The sequence below is a fragment of the Vicugna pacos genome, chromosome 5, assembly GCF_048564905.1.
Source record: "Vicugna pacos chromosome 5, VicPac4, whole genome shotgun sequence".
Classification (NCBI taxonomy): Eukaryota; Metazoa; Chordata; class Mammalia; order Artiodactyla; family Camelidae; genus Vicugna; species Vicugna pacos.
In genome coordinates this window covers 41,956,208-41,974,795 of record NC_132991.1, presented here as the reverse complement: position 1 = coordinate 41,974,795, position 18,588 = coordinate 41,956,208, and the positions used below count along the sequence as shown (strand labels likewise).

Here is an 18,588-nt window from a genome sequence, read left to right as displayed (position 1 = left end):
CTAGACTCTTACAAGATGTTGAATATAGTTCCTTGTGCTATACTGTAGGACCTTATTATTCACCTATTTTATATATAATAGTTTGAAATATATGCTTCAATAATTTGTGTGCCATCCTTGCGTGGGGCCATGCTAATCTTCTCTGTATTGTTCCTATTTTAGTATATGCATTGCCAAAGTGAGCACTGGGAAATTCTCAATCAAGACTGTCTCAAGAGCTATTGTTTAATGGGTACAAAATTTCAGTTTGGGGTGATGAGAAAGCTCTGGAAATGGATAGTGGTGATGATTGTACAACAATGTAAATATACTTAATGACACCGAATTGAATGCTTAAAAATGATAAAAATTGTTAATTTTATGTTATGTATATTTTACCTCAATTAAAAAAAAAAGTCAGACTGGTAGTTACCTCAAAAAAGCTGTCGATGGGAGTGTATTTTGGAAAGACCTGGCATTTTCTATTTTTCCTCTAGTGATTATGTATCTGTTCAATGATTATTATACTTACCTTTTAGTTATATTTCAGCATACAATTATATTTCTCAGTAAAAAAAAAAATTTTTAAAGTTAAAAAAAAAAACCTATCCCAAGTGGTTAGAATTATGAGGCCTTGGAAAGTCCCTTCCCCTAATTTGGGCCTCATTTTTTATTTTTAATGTAAAGTGAATGAGTTAAACTAAATGATCATGGAAGCCTTTCTAGTGCTAACATCCTGTAATTGTGTAAAATAACTGCTTAGGAAAGAAATAACAACAAAAAGCAAAAATCCTTGGAGTGCTATTTATTTTGTCTGTGTCTTCCTTCAGAGAAATTGAAAATTCAAGGGGGGAAGAAACCGTATGGCAACAAAATCCACTAACGTGAAGGAGTAGGTGTATATAGATTGTCTAAAGCAGAGCATAGGTTAAGCTGGTTGTTCTCTAAGATGCAGACATGAAGAGAAAGGAATGTTCGTCACTTAGTCTAAGGCAGCAAGGAAAAGAAAGCTCCATGAATGGTCAGGTGGGTGGAGAAAAGCCTGAGGTGGAGCGATAGGAAGCCCTTCTACAGCCCAGAGGAGGAAGGGGCTGGCACCCACATTTCCTCACATTACTCCCTAATGCAGGCTCTCCAATGACAGCTTTGTTTCCACATAAAACTATGATCCTCTCCATGAATCTTTACCTTCCAGATCCACTCAGAAAGGCTCAGTGGGCAACTGAACCTAACAGATGGGTTCCTCATGATGCTCCATTTTCCAAAACTCCTACTCATCCTTTGAGGCCCACTTGCAGTCTTCACATTCCTCGAGACCTTAGTGAATCCCACCGTCCCTGTCCTTGGGTTTCCGTGACACTGCAGTCTCCTGATTGTCCTTCTCTGTCTCCTCCTGTTGCCGAGTCCAGACTTGTTCTGCTCGCGGCACGACAGGCCAATAAATAGGGAGATGAGGCACTGGGGCAAGGAATAGCAACTTTATTCGGAAAGCCGGCAGACCTAGAGGATGGCAGACTAATGTCCTGGAGAACCATCCTGCTCTAGTCAGAATACAGGCTCCTTTTATACAAAAAATAAGGGAAGGGGAGTGAAAATAAGGGAGGGGGTGTGGTTGATTGTTGTAATCTTCCTGCTGCAGGCGTGCTTTGTTCTTGCAGCCATCCCCGTGGGCAGGTCATGGTGTCCCTGTAAACCTCCAACAAAACAAAGGTTATTCTTTATTACACTCCTCTTTACTTCTTCCCTGACTCCAGTTCTCCCCCCTCAGAACTTCCTGGAGCACCTAGTCTCTCAGAAGCTTGTTCAGAAATGTACCGTGTATTGTCTCAGGATTTTCACTTAGGGGAGGGTTGACAAATCATGTTCTGCAGCCCAACCATTTTTATAAGTAAAGTTTTGTGGGAACACAGCTGTACTCATTTGATTAGGCATTGTCTCGGGCTGCTTTTGTACTCCCGTGGCAGAGCTGAGTAGCTGCCACACGGACCACCTGACCCACAAAGCCTAAAACATTAGGAGTTCACCAATCCTTGATCTAATGAAGTAAGCTGTTAACATTTCTTTTGCATCATTGCCTTTATTAAGTCTTTTATTTCTCCAACTTGAGGACAGGGACCACGTCTAATATGTTTTTGTGCCTGTTCAAATCCCATCTCTGTGCCTTGTACTTTGAGTCTCAGTGAATAATAATAATGAATGGATCAATTCATGAAAGAATGAATTATTGAGAATGCAAAACTACCAACATTTTTGTTATTGTTAAAATTGTCACTGGTGAGGCAGTACCTTCCCTTAGCTCTCTACTGAGGTGCGTCTGAGTCTCCTTTTTGCCCTCTGTAGACATCAGGATAGCACAGTACTTGGGCACAGATTCATTGGTCAGAGAGCTTGGGGTGTGCATCCTGGCCCTGGTTCTTGCTGGCGTGTGACCTTACAGGGGTGCTTGTAGTTCTCTAGGATTCACCTCCTCATCTGTAAAATCGTGATACCAATGGTTCCTTCCTCGTAAGTCTGTCGTGAGAATTTTGAAATGAAATAATATATTTTAAGTGTTAGCTGTAGTTTCTGGGACACAGTAAACCATCTAAAAATGGCTGGCAATTGTTACTGCCGCACCGTAATTGTGTTTTATCTCCTTCTATCCCCCTTTCTCTACCTAATCCAAATTCCTTAAAAACGGATGTGTTTTCTCTATATTTTTTGTGGTTTGGATTCTAGGGTTAGAAAGTTGAGGTTCTCTTGGCAGTGGAAGAGGGTGGCAATGGGCAGATATGTTCCTATCAACTTACCTTGTCTTAATTCTCTTGCCAGAGAAAAGCAACAACCATTTTTGCTTGATAATCAATTCAGAAGCTCATTAAATGCAGTGAATGGTTTTTGTAAAATGGTAGCCAACCAGAGGAGTGAATGAGGCATGGTTGTTTAGAGGATGAATAGTGCATTGCTCAATTCCTGATGGAAAAAAAATATCAAGGGCAAACTTGAAAGAAAATTAAGTCCCAGAAGGCCAATAGACTAGGAAAGGAGAGTGGAGTAGTGTTTTACTTTGATGATAACATTATTTGAAACAGTTGGGCACTCCCTCTCTTAATAGCGCCTTCTGTGTTTCAGGCTTTCTTTTGGATACAAAGCATACATCAATAAAAATAATCAGATAAAAATCTTGCCTTGTGGACTTACATTCTGGTGAGGAAAAAATAAACATATAGGTAGATAGATTAGGTAGATGGGTCATAGATAGAGAGATAGATAGACTTTACAGCATTAGAAGGTGATAACTGCTGTGGAGAAATATAGCATAGGATAAAAAAGGATTAGAATGAGAAAAGAGAGTGGAATGTTGTTTGCATTTTTAAATAGGACAGTCAGAAGACATTTGAACAAAACTGTGAAGGATCTGAGAGAGTGGACAGGAACGTCTGAAGGAAAAAAATTACAAACAGAGGGAACATACTGTACAAACGCCCCAAAGCAGAAGTATGTCTGGCTTGGGCAGGGAACAAGAAAGAAGTCAGTGCAGAGGCCAGAAATCATAATAATAGGAATAAAGTAGCTAATTTCTGCTGAGCCCTTAACTCTGAGCAGTCTTCTGAGCATTATTATATATAGTCTTCAAAACCTTCACACACTGTAGGCAAAATTATTCTTTCTATTTTACAGATAAATAAACTGAGATTATTAAAAGGTTGAATAACTTGCACAAGATTATCCAACTAGCAACCAACGGAGCTGGTTGTCTCTGATTCCAAACCTCATGCTCTCTGTCAGGACATTTTTTGCACTACATCTTTGTCTGTTTTGGAGGTCAAGATTGGATTAACACTGTTCTGCTCCCCACCTAGAGAACTGCATAATTCTTTAGTTTGACCTTTTTTACACCTATTTGTCCTTTAGACATATTTTAACTCAAATACAGAGTTTAAAATATTAGCAGGGGTTTTCCATGGCCCCTTTACCACTTTGTGACATTTCCAAATTCTTTCCTCTTCTTTCCCATTCTGAGCTTCCATAATTTTTACCAGCTCTGCCTTTTCGTACAAACCAGTTCAGCCTCAAGGAGAAATCTACCCACCAGAGGGTAACCAGATCCTCCCTGTCCTTCCTCCAGAAATCAACTGATGTATGCTGGCGCCTCCTGGAATTTTGACTTTGGCAGTACAGGATTGTGGGCACTCATACTTGGGGACGTTACTTTTGCAAGTTATTTTGATAATTCCTTTTCCTGCCTCCTTTATTTATTTGTTAACTTTTGTATACAGTTTTAAAGATTTATCCTAGTCTTTGACAGTATTACTTTAAACATTCCCAAATTCTCAACCCTGTCTACCACCTTCTTAATCAAATGCAAAGTATATTCATAATAAAGCCAGGGAATGATACTGAAATTTTTAAAGTCTGTTCACTTCTCTGTCCATTGATGAGTGTTTCTCATCAGAATTCCTATGAGCATTATCCTCTGTCCAAATTAAATCATTTCCTTCTCTCTTCAAAGAAAACGCAAGAGGATTCAACTACTTGTTTTCCTTCTCTAATACGTATGAAATATTTTCTCCCGATAAAAATGTACGTCAGATTTCAAGCCAGAATCAGAAGGACAGAATGTTCATTTCCTGTTTAGATCATAAAATCTTTGAGCTAGAAAGACAATGACCGTGACAAGGAAGAAATTGATCTTTTTGCATTAGTATCTGAACTGAAAGAGAAAAAAACTTGGATATTTTTCACATAAAGCATGAAATTACAATTGCTTAGGTATTGATATTCTTGGAATGGGTATTGAAATAGATATGGATGAAGGAAACCATGAGTTTTGTGAATAATGTTTTTTAAAGGAAGTTCTAGTTTTTTGTTTTTTTTTTTAATGGAAAAACTTCAGTATGTTGACCAAATTTTTGAGATTGGTGGTATGAATTTGAATGGCAGAAAGCCAATCTGTGGTAATTGCTTTCTTCAGAAGCTAAAGATACACTTGTTTTTTAAATCATATGAAAAAATCAGACATGGGGTCACCCAGCCCATCTTATCATATTCCAAGTGGAAGGCAAGTGGTTCTTAGATCATGACATATACGATGGTACCTATGAATATGGTCTGACTGAACTCTTCAGTGGAAAACCACTCAAGGTTTCTTTGCCTTCCTAGAATGATTGAAATTAATATATCTTTAAATAAGTATGACTTTACACAATTTCTTCTTTATTCTTTCATGGAAATTTTCAAATAGATACAAACTTAGAACAGTTTAATGATTTCTTAGCTCCCATCACATAGCTTCAACCACTTTCAACACGTGGTCAATGTTGTTTCATCTCTACTTCATCCTCCTAATACCCTTACAAACAGTTTTGAAGCATATCTAAGAAAGTATATCATTTCATCTGTAAATAAGCAGTTTCTTCTTAAGTTTTAGAGAGTCACACTATGAAACATGCAATAAATCAATGTTAAAAAAAAAAAGTGCTGAAAGTCTCCCCCATCTTAAATGTGCTTCTTGATTCCCTTGGCTCACCATAGCTTCTCATTTTGGCCCGAGAAAGATGAGAGCACAGTTTCACCAAGACTCACGGGCAGTCTATTGGAAAAAAAAAGTCAAGAAGCTGAAGGTCCCCTGTCGTGCATAGTAGAGATACATAATTATTTTTGCCTGCCTGGCATCGGAATACCCTTTTCTGTCTTCAGAGACTTCTGCACCTTGAAGCTTAATAGAATAAAAGTCTATTTCCTACTGTAGGAGTTGGAAAGGCAGAAGGCTCGCTTTCCCAGTTCCCTTGTACCTAAGGTCATGGCCATAATAGCCTTCACCATGAGATACGCCTGATCCAGATTTTAAAAGGAGTGGGTGACTCAGAGAAGCAGTGACACGGAGGGCCTGCTGTAGAGGCAGTGGCTCTGGCAGCCATGTGTGTTTTGTGGTGGGGAGGGGAGAGGAGGGATGTTGGGGGGAGACGATGGCAGTTGGGCCAGTATCCTTGTTCAGTGTCAGTGTGTAGTGTGTGTTGATGAGTGCTCAGCAATGAAGTCAGTGCAGGGCCAGTTTGTTAACATGATTATGGCTGGGGTGCCGGTTGAATAGTTTCCAAGCTGGTTTTTCAGCTCTACTGGCCTTTCTTTGAGCTACCGATATTCTTAGACTAAATTATTTTCTGTATAATAAATGTTTCTGTTTTTACTATTGAGAAACCTGACTGGTACACCTAGAGTTTCTGCAAAATTTTATAAACAAACATCTCACAGGGACCCTAAAACATAAAACAGATTAAAGAAGAAATAAAGAGGAGGCCAATAATTACTCAAAGATCACCAACAAAAAGCTGGTAGAAATATATCACTGTAGCAGCTTGGATAATTGTTGAGCAATTCTATTGGTGTGGTAGTTGAAGTTTTTCACTGCATTCCATTTGGACTTCTTGGCTCAAGGCATTGTTGATATGTAATGACATTCATCAAATATTGCCTATTGTACTGAAAAATGTTGGGGGAAAGTCACCTTAAATATCCACCAGTTGAATTGGCCACAATAAGACAAACTCTTTTATAGTACTTGTCTCTCCCACTGCCCACCCACCCCACTCTTCTGCCAAAAGTTAATGGTGAAAATTCATCTGCAAGCTTTAGAAAAATGTCAGTGACACAATTTTGAGTTTTTTTAAAAACATGAAAAATCCAACCTCAAGCTAGATGAAGAGCAGTCACAAGTGTAGTCCCATTTCTGAAAGGTGCAAGTTTGTGAATGTATATTGTAGTAAAAACAAACACAGCAGACCTTCATGATGACCCTCAGTGGGAGACCAGAATAAAGAGATAATTTTTATTTGTTTTTTTCTTAAGCTTTATGTATTAGTTTCCTATTGCTGCTGTAACAAATTACTACAAATTTATTGGCTTAAATCAACACAAATATATCATCTTGTAATTCTGGAGCCCAGAAGTCTGAAATGAGTCTTACAGGGCTGAAGTTAAGATGTCAGCAGGGCTGTTTTCCTTCCAGAGGCTGCAGGGGGGGATCTGTTTTCCTTGCGTTTTCCATTGTCTCTATGCCACCTGCAACCCTTGGATCGAGACCCTTTCCTCCATCTTCAGAGTTCATCACTCCAGCTTCTGGTCCCGTCCTCAGTTCTCTCCTGGCTTCTATCCTCTTGCCTCCCTCTTTCACAGGCCCTCGTGATCACATCAAGCTCACCTGGATAATCCAAGAAATTCCCCATTTCATGACCCTCAACTTAATCATATTTGCAAAGTCCCTTTGCATTGATAGGCAACATATTCGTTGGTTCCAGAGATTAGGATATGAACATCTTTGGGAGACCATTATTCTATCACAGTTTTTAAAAGCAATCTAATATTATTAAAAATTTATTTTTTTCATAGAAGCCTTTGTTCTCAATAGTTTAATAGTTTAGAGTGTAATTGTAAAATTCCTATAAAGCGTCAGTTAGAGTGCAATATTCAAGCTACACAGATTACACGATTAGTTTTTGTTTTTGTTGCTTTTCTTTTTTACAAAAATAATATTTCAAGATAATGCTAGAGATTTGTCAATTTATAGTTCCCAAAATTTCCTTTCTTTTCACTCTCCATGGCTTTTTTATGCCATAGTTACATTTTTTATTTGACAAAATGTCTTGAAATTATTGTTCAATATAGTTATGTTTGACGTTGAATCCATTTTCTCACTTTTTGAAGATATTGTGCTAAATGTCAATGAATATATGCCAACAAATGCCATTAACAATAAAACAAATAACAAAGATATTAACTTTTAAATAATTCATCAAGTATTAATACTTACATTAAAGATATATGGCTTTTGATGCCTTTAAATCTCAGCCTAAATGGTAAATAATAATAAAATAATTTCTAGGTCAAGTCTGCCCTCTGCTTGAAAACAAATTGATGATTAAATGTATTTTTGTTTAACTACCTATAAATGTTAATGGTCAGGAAAGAAATATTTCTTACAAGGCGAAGGAATTCTCAGTTTTGGTTGTTGTTCTATCAAATAATATCAAATCTACATCTCCTGATTTCTAGAATACCTGATGGAAAAATACTCAGTTATAACAACCTTACAATTAGGGATGCTCTCTCCAAGGATAAATGTGATTAACAGGCCTGGGAAGTAACCCAGCCAGGGAAAAAAAAAGTCAACATAGCTTTCATTTGTCAACAGGCCTTAGGAGCAAATGACAGGAGCAGTTTCTCTTATACTAGCCCAGCGTGAATTCATGATCATTAGAGGGTTGAGTGTGCAATGCCTTGCAGGTGTTCTTTTGTAACATAGGAATATTCATTAAGTCTTTGTACAATATGCAGGCACTAATTATTATTTAGCTCCACCAGCTCATGCCTCAGCGTCTTTGTGTGTTGTTGGTTTTTCCTGCTCAGCCAGCCCCCTCTGCTTGGCCGTGCGTTGCATTTGGCTTCGCCTTGTGTGTTTGTAACTATTTCTCTGGGGTAGGTCATCCTCCAGCCTTCACAGAACCTCAGCAGCTTGGTGGGTATTATTTTGACTCCACTGAATTTGTTACAAAATTCTCTCTCCACCTCCTCCCACCACCCACCATTTTCATATTGTTCCCAGTGATATCTTGCCAACATTCTGCTGTTCTGGGAAACTTCATGAAGACATTCTTTTCTGAACTATATAATCTTGGCAGGAATGATCATAATGTTAATAGTGACTCTGTTATCACAGGAAGAATGTAAGGAGTGGTTTAATTCATAGGAAAGAATGTAATTGTGCAAAAGTTTTCTAATTAGAACATTTTCTCCCAATGGTAGAGTGGTTAGAGGTCGGGGATATAGAGAGGTGTAAATCCATCAAGACCGCTGCTTCACACTTAAGGCTGTCCCTGCACACTCTGGGCAACCGACCACCGCAAATGACCTCAGGGCTCTGAAAAGCTACTTGGCCCCACATATTTCTCTGACCAAGGTTCAGAAGAACCACTCCTTAAGGGCTTTCTGGTAAAGATGTTTTAGGATTAGTAGCTCATCTTTTGAGGCTAGTTAACCTATCATTCACATTACCTAACAGCAGACACGAGGTGTGGGAGCTCATGACACGTAATGTTCCGATGGAAAGGACAAATTAAGAGAAATGGTAGAGGAAAGTCCAGAAAATGCCTGGAAGGCAGCACAGCGTAAGCAGATAGTGGGTAGTTGGAAGCTTATCAAAGACAAGAAGCAGTAGGAAGGTTTTAGGGAGTGTTGCATAGCTTTCTGTATAGATATATTTATTCATCATTATTTTATAAGGTTCTTCTTAAGTGTCTATTTGCTATGGTCCAGTTAGTCATTTGGTGTCAGCTATGCAAAGGAATAGATTTTTTCACGTTTTTATTTTAGTGGCCCAAATCTTTTCAAATAAAAAATTCACATATTCCCAGTGTGCAAACCAAATGAAAGGAAAACTCTTCTGACTGAAGAGAGTTGAAGTATTTGAGGATTGCTTTTCCCCACAGCACCTGGCCTCTCCTTTCTCTCTCGCCTCCGACAGTCCCTGAGGCAGCTCTCTGGCTGAAGTCTGTCTGAGTAATCAGCATCCTTTGAAATGAAGGGCATTTATTCAATAGATTCCTGATTGAAACCACCACTTTGGGAAGAAAAATCACTCTTCATTAAAGTTGGCAAACTTAGAAACCGCTGATACCCCCACTTCATTAATTAATTCATTTCTTTTTTTCCAAAGACTATTATTGGTAACCTACTATGTGCCCGACACTGACACACTCTGGAGATAAAAGAGTGACCAATGTAGACGTGGTCTGCGCCCTGCGGAACTTAGTTCTAATTAAGAGTCAGCTATTTGCTGCAGCACAGGTGGACCTAGAGATTATCATAATAAGTGAAGTAAGTCAGAGAAAGACTGTATTATATGATATCACTTATATGTTGAATCTAAAAAATAGTACAAATGAACTTGTTTACAAAACAGAAACAGACTCACAGACATAGAAAACAAACCTATGGTTACCAAAGAGAAAGGGGAAGCATATAAATTAGGAGTTTGGAATTAACATACATGCATTACTATATATAAAATAGATAAACAACAGGGATTTACTGTAGAGCACAGGGAACTATATTCAGTATGTTGTAATAACCTATAATGGAAAATAATTTTTAAAAAGAGTCTAGATATATACATATAGATGTATAACCAAATCACTTTGCTGTACACCTGAAACTCACATAATGTTGTAAATCAACTTTACTTCAGTTAAAGAAAAAGTCAGCCATGTGTTGTCACATGCACTCTTTGAACAAATTATTTGCCCAAGATGTTTGCCCTTGTCCAACTATACTTTGCTCAAAGCCTATTTTTCCATAGATACTGTTCTTCTGTGTGTCTTATGAAAACCTGCTCATGCTCTATAAAGTTCAAAAGCTTATCCAGGTGATGCTAATACAGCAATTGGGAACACAGTTTGCAATATGCTGAAAGATTGGCAAAGCATTACCCAACCCCAAAGACATTACTATTCTGTAGTCAAAATATTCAGAATTAAAAGGAGTTTTTTCTGTTCATGCATCCTGATGTTCCTCAATTCCTTCCATCTAGGAAGTTCTTTGGAACATTGAAAAATTCATCCTCTGAACAAACCCAAGAAATCTCGGCAGCTCATTTCTTTTAAGCCTTTCTCTTTTCTTTCACCAGCAAATCATAGAAAAATGGAGAAGTTTCACACTGTGTGATCCCAGGAAGCTGTGACACAAGAGGGAGGCCGACAGGCTTCATAGAAGCCATGGTGTGTGGTCTCAGGGTCTGCCCTTCCAGATGCCCACCCCTTCTAGAGTCAGTGTTTTATATCATGCCATCCCTCCTCTTTGTATACCCTTCAAATGGCTGCCTGTCACATCTTTTCTTTTAAAAGTGTTCTTTAGTTTTATTCTGAAAACCCTAGAAATAGCTAGAACCACTCTAAAGTAAAGTAAGACAAGACAGGAAAATCAGTAGCATAGTAATAACTGACGTATAACTAGCATTCGTTTACTACTAGTTATTCATAATTAATTTGATCTTCACAATAACCCTGCAAGGAAAGTATTATAAAGTAGTATAACACTCTCTGACAGGTGGAGAAACTGAGCTTCAGAAATGCAAAGCTAAAGGTCACACAGTTAGAAGCATCTGAGCTTGGACTCAGAGCTGGTCTGCTGATACTCAAAACTGAGTCCCACTGGAACCCACAGCCTGCCCGCATTTCTGGACATTTGGGATCGTCCCAGGCCTCAGGCCTTTACTTTTTCTCACTTTTTTACAGTCTTGGGAAAACTCATCAGAAAGACATTTTAATCTTGATTTCTTGGAAGAAGAGAGTGGGTCATAAGGAATCCAAAGCCGGCTATGAGAGACAGCAGGGACGGGTTGGGGAGGTAATGCCCCCCCCTCACTGCCCCTTCTTGCCCTGGCCCAGGCCCGCCCTGCCTCTCTCTGCCTTCCTGCCACCCCTCAAGCCCTCAAGGCTCTTCCCCGCCCCGGAGGGCTTCGCACTGCTGCCCTCTCTGTCTGACACGCTGCCCCAGACCTTCCGCGGGCTGCTCTGTTTCCATTACCCCATCGTGTTCTGATGCCCTCTCTGCTGGAGCGTCCTCTGACTCCTCTGTGTGACCCACCCCATCCTCTGCCCTGTCACCTTACTTTGTTTTCCTCGCCCTTCTTCCACTCTCTGAACTTAGCTTATTGTTTTTTTTTTTTAAATAACGGCAAAATACAGATCAGATGAAATGTACCGTCCTAAACATTTCTAAGTGCACAGTTGGGTGGTGTGAGATACAGTCACATAGCTGCGCCCCCATCACGACCTGCAGAACTCTTTATCTTGCAAAACTGAAACTCTATACCCATAATGTGATAACTCCCCAGTTCCCCTTCTCCCCAGCCCCTGCCAAGCGTCGTTCTGTTTTCTGTCTCTAGAGATTGGACTATTCTAGGTACCTCAGGTAAGTGGAATCAGACAGTGTTTGTCTCTTTGTATTGGATTATTGCACTTAGCATAATGTCTTCCAGTTTCATCCATGTCATAGCACATGCCAGAATTTACTTCCTGGTGGTTTTGTTTTTTTATGGAGGTACTGGGGCTTGAACCCAGGACCTCGTGCATGCTAATCATGCAGTCTACCACTGAGCCATATCTGCTCCTGCGCCACGCCCTAGAATTATTTCCTTTTTAAGGCTGAATAATATTCTACTATATGTATAGACCACTTTTTTTTTACCCATTCATCCATGGATTGACACTTGAGTTTCTTCTACCTTTTGGCTGTTGTGAATAATGCTAGGAACATAGGTGTATAAATATGTCCCCAAGTCCCTTCTTTCAATTCTCTTGGGTAGATACCCAAAAGGAGAATTGCTGAATCATATGATAATTATTTCTTTACTTATTCAACAGTCTGGCGTTCAGTAGGCACTAGATTATTTTTTAATTGAACAAATGATAGCCATTTGACCAGAGGGCACATGCTTTTTCATTTAATTTTTAAAGTACATAATACATATAAATAGTAAAAACAAACAAACAAAAAATGCTCTATCTAATAGGGTTTAATTGACAAGCAAGTCTCTCTCTTCTTGCCCCAACTACCTAAGTTCTCTCAGTATAGGCAACAGTTTTTACTAATTTCCTATATGTCCATCTAGAAATATTCTGTTAATATACAAATAAGTATAATATATACGCTTCCCTTATTTAATGGTACAGTACAGACTTATAAGCAAAGTGAAGAATTACCAGGCAGGGTCAGACTAATGGCCTGATTCTAGGGAAAGTTAAGACCTTAGAGTGAAAAGTCAACCCATCAGGTCAGAATGAGGAGGGAAGAATGGCACAAGGCTCAGGACAAGAGACCAGAAAAGGCAATCTTCAAGCTGCATGGAACATACTTCCATCAGTCAATTAAGTCCTTGCCTGCACTTGGCAACATCTTCTATCTGCTCCTTGTCTACTAATTAACCTCTGGGTGTCCTCCCTACCTGCCAAGGAGAAAGCCCTTGTGGCAGGGTGGAAAGAGGCCAGTTTGATTGAGGAGTCTGAGGTCACAACACGACATGGAAGTAAGAAACACCCAATAACCATCACAGTCACGGGGACGAAAGTGGTGGGTGTGAGTCTGGCCTAGAGATAAAGTCTTGGGTGCCACCTGTAGAGAAAGGGGTGCTAAATTTTGTGAGCAACAGTGAGACTTCAAAGAAAGTACATCAAGAGGGCAGAGCAGTAAGCCAAGGATTAGGCTCTGCCAAGACCCCTGGACATCAGGCAGGGAGAGGGAAATTGTTGAAGACAAGTGTAATCAGACAGCATCCTCAGTAACAGGGAAAGTTTAGGCATGGGCACCACGGTGATGTTTCTTCATTTAAGAACGTGGAAGTTCACTCTGAATCTCGTGAGATTTCCTTTTCAGTATTTTCTGTAATTTGCTCTGAGACCAAATGTTTTCCTGGAACATGGTCTGTAAAAATATGTAATTCTAAAAGATACTGTTTGCCAATGAAGAACTAGAAAGAAACAAAGCGTTCCGGCCACTAACAGTATTGTTAACATGTTCCTCTGACTTAACACTTGCCATATTTCCACTATTCCTTTCTGTCCTTTCCTTCTTTAACCTATTTTAAAATACCATGTTTCCTTTCTGACTTATCTCCTCATTTCTAAACCTAAAGTGATCATTGTCCTACCCTCTGCATTGCAATGTCATTTTTCTCTTTGTAGGTGGGAATAATTAGCTCTTTCTGAATCTTCAATCAGGTTCTCGATGATTAAGTTATTTGTAGCTTTCTCTTAGGAACACTGTTAACAGTGACTTGTTTAGATCTTAGTATAAAACCTCTGAATCTTCAAACTTCTTGTTTCCCTCCTCCCATCTGTTTCTTTCAGGCCCAGATATGCAAGATAGCCTTCTGAAAAGGAAGCAAAACTCTCATATGTCAGCTTCAAATAATGTAGAAAAATAAAAATTAAAGTCTTTTTGCTCTAAAGGAATAAGGGGAATCTTGTTTCTTTGGTACTTTATGATGAAATTTCACCATTGGCTTTCTCTTTAGGGCTGAGTCTCAGTGCTCTCTTGTGCTTTGAGGGAGGGCAAGAAGGGAATTGTGAGTCCTCGGAAGCCCCCAGTCTGCAAACACAAGTTCTAGAATCTGTAAGCTCATAACTGTAAGTCCACGACATGTGGAGAAAAGGAAAATAGCCAAGAAGGAGCACAGTTATTTTCAAGAAAATACATCTGGGGGAGGAGTCTTAAAAATTATTGAAGGCTTCATACTTATTTATTTCTATTCATCTCACATTAAGTGACTCTTTGTCATGTGTCAGGCACTTGTTAATGCTGGTAATGGAAAGATAAGTAAGTTTCACAGAGCATAGGTAAGAGATAAAACGAATATGACCTTTTCACTAAGAAAAGTAATTATGACACCATTGCTGTTACAAAATCCCAGAGGAATACACACTGTCAACTGGAATAGGGCTTTGGAAGGGAAAAGTAGTTCAAGAAAGCATCTGATGGAAGAGATCTGTCTAGAAGGTATAAAACCCTGTATGAAATTCAGAAGGACACATCGGCAAAGCTGTATTTAGTAATAGAGGGTTAGAAAGCATCATAATTTTTCTACACACGTCATCCTACCCAAAGAGGAACATTTAGTAATTCCTTGGAGTAGGGTGTTGACAGTTTCTCCTCTGAGAGGTGAGGGAAAACAGTGAAGATACACTGGCTGTACTTCTAGCCACCCTGGAGAGTAGTCAGGGGTATGGAAGTGACAGGAGTCAGGAGGGAAAGTGGCCCCATTGCAGAATGGTAACAAAGTGGGAGATGTGCGTGACTAAACATTTCCCTGGACTTTAAGAAAGCAGCTTGTAGAATGTTCAGAGGAAATGTACACATTTATCCATCATCTGAGACCAAGAAGGAATATGACTAAAAGAGAGAGGTTCTAACAAGCAAAATGCTGAGAAGGCAATTACAAATGATCTTCAGTAGGAGGAGAATGGGGAGGTGGCCATGGAGACCGATGCAGGTACACAGGCGCTTTGAGGGCTTCTGGTTTTGAAAGGCTATGTGGGAAAGATGCAAACTGGGATACAGAGTGAAGGGCACCTAAAAAAAGTGATAAGATCTTGAAAGACCAGCAAGAATCAGCAGATATATCCTGATGGAGCAAAATACTGTTTTGACCACTCCCCGCCCACCCCCAGTGATGATCCTTACCAGGCACAAACACACAAGAACTCCATGGGCATAGTCAAGTGACTGCCACAAGGAAAGGAGGTGTCTGACCCCTTTTATTAAGGGCCCCAGGGCAGAACTTATGAGCTGTAGAGTCATCTCCATCCATTGTTAACTCACCTTAGGCAGTTTCAATGGGTGGGTGCCTCATTGTGTTTTATCAAACTCAATTCAGGTCAATCTCTAGACAAAGGAATTACTCAAAGAAATTTGGCAATTGTTATATGGGCTCTTCCATTTTTGCAACAGATTTTTATCTTCTAAAAAAGGGCCTAACAGATCTTACTGTGACCTACATAGTCAACATCATAAACTGCTAATCCTGTTTGTTTCTCACAAGAAACAAAATCCTAATCATATTAATTGCATATCTTTCTTCTAGACTATTTTTCAAAGAAGTAAATATAATTGGCTTATGACATTGGTCCCTCCGGTTATCTTTATGCGCAAGACAGAGCTTATGCACAGTCATGGTACCTGGATTGGATTTGTAATGGTTTCAATTTTTTTTCCTACCAATGTTGTGTCAGTTTCTGGTGTACAGCATAATGTTTCAGTCATACATACATATGCATATATTCCTTTTCATATTCTTTTTCATTGTAGGTTACTACAAGATATTGAATATAGTTCCCTGTGCTATGCAGTATAAACTTGTTTATCTATTTTATATATAGTAGTTAGTATCTGCAATTTTTCCCTTTCCATCCCCTTCCTGCCCTGATAACCACAAGTTTGTTTTCTGTGTCTGTAAGTCTGTTTCTGTTTTGTAAATAAGTTTATTTGTACCTTTTTTTTAGATTCCACATATAAGTGATATTATATGGTATTTTTCTTTTTCTTCCTGACTTACTTCACTTAGAATGACAACCTCCAGATCCATCCACATTGCTGCAAATGGCATTATTATTTTTTCTTTTTTATGGCTGAGTAGTTGAATAGTTATTTAAAAGAAAATGACTTAACAGATAGATGGCAATATGAAAAGAAACTTCTAGGAGTATCTGAAAGGAATCTGTTCTATTAAAAATTGTTTAATGGTGACTAGGATGAGACATGAGAAGCCTAAAGAATTACAATTATATACGCAAAATAAAGCTGGTGGGAATATTATACCAGATAGCAGAATCAAGCGATTAAAATGTCACAGTGGATAAAGTGGGGTGAAATAAATAACAACCGAGAAAGGAAATACAAATTCCCACATTGGAGCTGAAAAAAGTCATTTTTTATTTTTCAAATCCAGATCATGGAGAAAACACCTTAGGAGCAGGTGTCATAAAAAATGTCATTGAAAAGAATGTCAAATAGACCAGATTAAAAGAGTCAATACATTTTACTGAGGACTGTGGATGTTCAGCGCATTTTAAGTCTGCATGAATAAAATAACAGTGGCCACATCTAGGGCAGTGATTGTTTCAGCTGTGCTTTGTCCTCAACATGACTCATCCAGATGTTACATTTAATTCTTCATACTTCATTTCAACTTGAAAGCATTTGGGAATAAGGTAAATAGAACTACAAGGAAGTCACTTCTTCCATTTTTGTATACCCAGAGCCACCTTTTACAAGAAAGAAACAGTCCCTCTCTAATTCCATGTGGTCCTGGTGAGATTATCCATCATTGTACCCCCTCTAGTCCCTCCCAGAATGACTGGTCCAGGGACCCATGTGATTTATGCATTTGAGGTTTAAGAGTTTTTCATCTTTGTTATGAGAGGATGTAAGATGTAGGCGTGTACAGCCAGGTACCAACTTTCTAGTCATAAGGAGCCTGTTGCCTGCAGAAGAGAGTAAGATTAGCATGTGGAACAGAGAGAGTAATGTACTGGAGCCAGCTCAGACTGACTTATGGGAGCCAGCTCTGAAATTTGCATAAAATTTTGAGAGCCAGTAGTTAAAGCCATTATTCTTAAGTGAATTATATAAACAGAATTAAGTAAATTACGATTAAACAAGGGTGATACCTATTCAAAACTTAACCATTTCCTAATTATTTGACTACATATTATTATTATCTATTCTCCTGGGGTTATTTATGGCTGTTGTTCTCTGAACGGTGGAAGTACTACTAGATAATGGTGCATCATTGCACATCTCTTCCCAGTTCTGTATACAGTGAGATTTACACTGATCGGTTGAAATTAGCCAGGCTGGGAGTATTTACACTATAGAAATTGCTAAACACTACAAATCAAGGCTGGATTTTTGTTTGTTTTATTGACTTTCTAGACCAGAGATCAGCCAACTTTTTCTGCAAAGGACCAAATAGTAAACATTTCAGGCTTTGCAGGCCATACTGTCTGTCAGAATGACTCACCCAGGCCACTGCAGTGCGGAAGCACGTATAGGCAGTACATAAACAAATGAACATGGCTGTGTTCCAATGAAACTTTATTTACAAAAACAAGCTACACACCTGACTGGGGTCTCAGGGAGAGTTTGCTAATCCTGTTTCTAGAGTTGTAGAGAAAATGTTAAATTATACAGATTAAACATAGAAGTGTGTCATGTCTAAAGATGTTGTGTTACACATCGCACAACGAAATGAGGAAATACTATTCTAGTATTCAAAAATTACAATGATTCAGCAAAATCAGTCTCTGTAAAAAGAGTGAAGTTCCCGCATACATGTTTATTGTTTCACTTTCATCTCTCTTATCTGTGTCAGCTTGGGCTACCTTAACAAGATACGATAGACTGGGTGGCTTCAACAACAGAAATGCATTTCTCACAGCTCTGGAGGCTGGGAGGTCCAAGGTCAACGTGCCAGCAAGGTAAACTTCATCTGAGGGTCTCTTTGCTAGGTTTGTAGGCAGCCTCCAGCTCACGATGGGCTCACATGACCTCTTTGTGCGCATGCAGAAAGAGAGAGAGAGAGATTCTTCTTTTAAGGCATCAATCCTATCAGATTAGGATCGATTGTGACCTCATTTTACTTTCATTACCTCCACATAGGCCCTATCTCCAAGTGCAGTCACACTGGGAGTTAGGGCTTTGTCTTAGTCTGCTCAGGCTGCTTGCAAGGAAGTAACAAAGCCTGGTAGCTTAACCACCCTTTATTGTCTCATGGTGCTGGAGGCTGGACGTCTGAGATCAGAATGCCAGCATGATCAGGCTCTGACGAGAGCCTGCCTGGCAGAGGCCACCTTTTCATTGTGTCCTCATGTTTGGCGGAGGAGTTTGGTGGGGGACTCTAGTCTCTTTCTTTTCTTATAAGAACACTGATCCCATCATGGGGACCCTACCTTTCTGACCTCATCTAAGTTTAGTTATCTCTCAAAGGCCTCACCTCCTAATACCATATTGGAGGTTCACACTTCAACATATGCTTTTTAGAGAGATTCATTCAGTGCATAACAGACTTCAAACATACGA

At 39.2% G+C, this 18,588-nt stretch overlaps 1 protein-coding gene and 1 pseudogene across 1 annotated transcript in view; both read right to left on the bottom strand.

Moving 5' to 3' along the window:
* Positions 1-18,588, bottom strand: part of LOC102543282 (mitotic-spindle organizing protein 2-like) — a 111,267-nt gene that overhangs the window by 27,397 nt on the left and 65,282 nt on the right. The window lies entirely within an intron of this gene.
* LOC116280752 (U6 spliceosomal RNA) lies at positions 86-182 on the bottom strand (annotated as a pseudogene).